This window comes from Carlito syrichta, unplaced genomic scaffold (assembly GCF_000164805.1).
Source record: "Carlito syrichta isolate Samal-C Ts95f unplaced genomic scaffold, Tarsius_syrichta-2.0.1 Scaffold306659, whole genome shotgun sequence".
Lineage (NCBI taxonomy): Eukaryota > Metazoa > Chordata > Mammalia > Primates > Tarsiidae > Carlito > Carlito syrichta.
In genome coordinates, this window is record NW_007250755.1 from 66,275 (window position 1) to 70,931 (window position 4,657).

The following is a 4,657-nucleotide window of genomic DNA, read 5'->3' on the forward strand; positions in this document are numbered from 1 at the left end:
TAGTGCCCCTATAAACATGCATGTGCAGGTGTCTTTTTGCAGTGATTTATGTTCCTCCAGGTATATTCCTAGAAGAGGCATTGCTAGATCATATGGAAGGTCAGTTTTTAGTTCTTTTAGGAATCGCCACACTGCTTTCCAGAGAGGTTGAACTAGTCTGCACTCACATCAACAATGCAGAAGCGTTCTCCTGGTTGAAGACTTTCTGTTTTCAGCAGTGTACAGAAACCAGCTCACAACAACTCATGAGAGCCAGTGCTAGCATTTCTTCCCAATTCTGAATTTAGCTCATCACATGGCAACTTGACATTGGCTGTGGTAGGAGTCTTCATATAACAGAATTTGGCAAATGCTACCAATTGGAACTTTTTGTCTTCAGAGAGCTAGTTTACCAGCACACCAAGTCCTGGGCTGTTTGTTCCTACTTCTTGTATCTTGTTGGATCTTTCCCTTTCACTTGCTTGTTAGCATAGTGTTGAAACACGATTTTGCCATCCAACATGTTTGCTAGCCTTCCCCACTTGAAACTCTTCCACAAATGGAATAAGCCTACTTTCTATGTCTTCACTGGGCCATGGACGGAATTTTAAGGGCAGGAAGGATTGTTCCATTAATCAATACCTCCATTCCCCTACTAACAGCTAATATTCATTGAGTATTTAGTATGTGCAAGCAGTGTTATAAGCCCTGTACATATATTAAATTGTTGTAATCCCCTCAACATCCTCTAAGGTATGGATTTGAGGCTCAAGGAAGTTGAATTATGTTCCTTAGAGGGTATACATAATTAGCCGATGGCTGAACTGGGATGGAAACCCAGTTTGCTATTTTATATAATTGCACTACAATCCAGCCTTCGAGGCTGTATTTGATTTCCAAGAATACCCTGGAGCTGGGGGCGGGCGGTGAGGTTTGGATTCAGTGAGCAGTAAGATTCAACAGGCAGTGGAGAACCAATGAAAGTTTTTGAATGTGGGGAGTGATTTTTTTCACACAGTATTTAGAATGTTTTGTTAGATTAGGGTAAGACTGATTGACCCAAGTAGCTAAAAGGCCAGGGGCAGGGAAAACCCGTGTGGTGTTATAGCCATCACTTAGAACTTGGTCATATCTATGGAGATGAGGCACTCTTCTCCATGGGCTTTGACTCCAATTGGATCAGGCTCCTACATCTCAGCTAAGTTGCCAAGGCTCTGTTCTTGCTATTCCCCCAGTCCAGGGTGCATTTTTCTGTCTGCTTTATTTCTTTATATGCAAAAATCATTAAAAATAACTACAGATATATTATTATTATTGAGCGCTTCTAAAAATATATTCCCCTTACATACTCATCATCTGATTTATACACTACAGGTTTGAACATTTCCCATGTATTTATTATTTCTCACCCGTGAGTCTTTAAGTTCCTCAAGGGGAAGGACAGCATCTTACACTCTGGCATGCTCTGCAGTGCTGAGATCATCAGAGTCACTCCATAAATGCTTGTGGAATATAAAAATGCATAAACAAATCTCCCCTTTTCTCCGTGGGCAAGCTCATTGACAGGGGGTGCCTGGAGTAATATAATTAGGAAGCTCCCAAATAAAATTGTGTTAAGGAACCACTTAAATGCTGTAAAAGAAGAGTAGAGAAGACAGCCAATTAGTATCTACGAGCACCCATGATTTCTACATAATAGAAGGAGTCATTTATTGGATTTAGTTGACTTAGTTAAGTTCCTGGCTATAGGCTGTCCCCTGAGTCCTTAATTGCTTCATCCAAAAGGAGGAAGATAAGGGGCCCCATTCAGAGCCAAGTCCTAAGGAATCCAGATTGAGAGACCCCCCCCCATAGCTCCACTGGCAAGTTTGAGAGTATAGCTAGAGAACTGAGGAGCCTGGTCGAGGGAAGCAGAATGAGCACATTTCTAGTGTGCACAAAAACTACACTAAGCACATTTTGATTTTGGTCTTTATCACAGACCTGCCAAGTGTGTTTCGTGATCCCCCTTGAAAGATGAGAAAACTGAGCTCTGAGAGAGTATAGAACTTGTCCAAGAGTACACAGTCAGTGAGAAGCTGAGCAGGGATTCAAATTCAACACTCTCTGGCTCTAAAAAGAATGTTTTGTCGTTTACAGATAGGGCGAGGCTGTTAACATAAGGGTAGGGATGGGGCTGGATGTCAGAAAATTAGGAGAAGTTTGCAAGTCCTGCTTAAAGACATTCAGATCAAACTTAAAGACTGCTTCCCCCACCCGCGCCTACAAAAGGTTTTGTAGGATGGATTCCACTATTTTATCATCACTTGCAACTCTTATTTTAGTAAGCCACTGCATCCCATCAAGGTGGGAGACATGGACCTGCCTGGCATTTTCTGGAATGGGCTATGGTGAGCAGTCCAGTTTGGAATGCCAACTAACGCTTGACAGGGAAAAGTGTACCATGCAATGGTTGTGAGAGCAAAAAGATCTTCCAGGGATCTCACTTAGGAGTGCTCCTGAAGACAGCCAGACAGCTGACAGAACTCAACAAAAGGAGTCAGGCTGCAGTGACAGACGGGCTGGTGTGTGGCAAGATAACTGGGGCCCCACAGCAAAAGAAGCATCGAGAGAATCTGGGGACATGCAGGCAGCTGATTCCAGAGGAAGATAAATATGGCCTCAGAGAGGCCGGGCAGCTGATGGAGAAGGTAAGTATGGAGGTGGTCAGCAGAAGAGCCATCAGGAGTAGGGATCTAAACAATAGCTCCAAGGCAGATTATTCAAGGTTGGGTTTTTCTCTCTAGGATGTCGGAGGAGTAGAAGGCAGGCTCCATTCTGGGGAGCGAGGTGGGATTTAGACTCAGTGGAAAGACATCCACAGAGTTCTGGAAGGCGTTTCACAGAACGTGCCCAAGGCAAGAGCAGACTCTGTCCCAATTCCTGCAGCTTAAGGGACTGTGTGTGTCACAATCACATATACACATACAAATATATGTACGAACATACATATGCCTCTGTCACTTGAGATCCAGTTGTTATTCCTGGGACATCATGACCTGTAACCCTGCACATTTGCTGTCATGATGAACTCCATTTGGGCCCCAGGAAAATACTTTTTCACATCTCTTGCTCCAAAACACGTCAACTCATTCAGATGTGTGGGTTTGCTGTTGTCATTAGAAAAAGCCAAGGGAGATGAGCTGTGGAAATACTTAGGTAAGAGAAAAGACAAATGAGCATATCAAATCCTTTCTCTCAGGTAGCATGGATGCAATGGTTTCTGGCAGAAAAAAAATATAATTTTCTTGTAGTATCATGCAGTCTTTGTGTTTTTATCCTTTTCTTTTTATGTTCCAACTTGTGGTTCTGGAGGTACTCAGAATGAAATTGGCATTCACAAAAGTTGCTCATGGTGGATGAGAGATATTTTGCAATAATAAAAAAAATCATATTTTTCTTATTTTTGTTGCTTAGTTTTGATTTTGCTGCACTGCAATAAGACTTGAAAGAGAATAAGGACAATATGGCACCTAAAGAATTGTAGTGAAAGTACAAAGATTATAGAGTTATTGTGAGCAAATGGGATGAAGGGGTACTCTCCTGAGCTACAGAAGGATTGGTTTGGTAGTTTAAGATCAAACAAGTCAAATTTCTTAGAGCTGTCCACAGTTAGCAATGGTGATCTTCTTGCTGGTCTTGCCATTCTTGGACCCAAAGCCCTCCATGTCTTATACAACATTCATGCCCTCTTTTACCTTGCCAAAGCCCACATGCTTGCCATTCAACCATTCAGTCTTTGACGTACAGATGAAAAACTGGGAACCATTTGTGTTGGATTCAGCATTTGCCATGGACAAGATGCTGGGACCTGTATGCTTCAGGATGAAGTTCTCACCACCAAATTTCTCCCCACAGATAGACTCACCGCTAGTGCCATGATGGAGTATGAAGTCATCACCCTGGCACATAAACCCTGGAATAATTCTGTGAAAGCAGGAACCCTTATAACTGAATCCTTTCTCTCCAGTGCTCAGAGCACGAAATTTTTCTGGACTTTCTGTCTTTGAAACTTTGTCTGCAATCAGCTCGAAGGAGACATGGCTCAAGAGCTCGCTGCCAACAACGGTGTCAAAGAACATGTGGTTGACCATGGCTGATGGGAAGAGGCTCAAGGCATCATCATCTGCAAAGCCCTTATTATTCTTAAATTTGTACTTATGTAGATCTAGATATAACTGTGTGAAGTGTAGCAGTGATTCTTGATATGGCCAACGATATGGGTATTGAATATTCAAATTGTAAATAATCTTATTTTTATAACCTATTTATTATGCTTTAATTCAATTTTCAAAAAGTTAAATTAAGAATTAAGGTTGATTTAAATGATTGTTTAAAAATGTGAAATTCATTAATCATGACATATATTTTACCTCTTAAATTTAATGAATAACTGACTATTTGGGGAGAAAAATAGATTTGTAATTTTTTGAGAAGTAAAATTAATTTTACAAATTTTATGCTCAATTTACATTTTAAATGAAAATATATTCAAATTTTGTACACTTTGAATACAATTTACATTTCATATTTTGCAGACTGAACTAATTTTGCTCTCACAACAACCTTGTGAGGTGAGTGTTGTTATTATCCTCATTTCTATCAACTGAACACAAATTACATAAAACTCTTGATTATA

The 4,657-nt window shown here is 40.7% G+C and overlaps 1 pseudogene; it reads right to left on the reverse strand.

Moving 5' to 3' along the window:
* Window positions 1-3,689: 3,689 nt before the first annotated feature.
* Window positions 3,690-4,112, reverse strand: LOC103265547 (annotated as a pseudogene).
* Window positions 4,113-4,657: the final 545 nt, after the last annotated feature.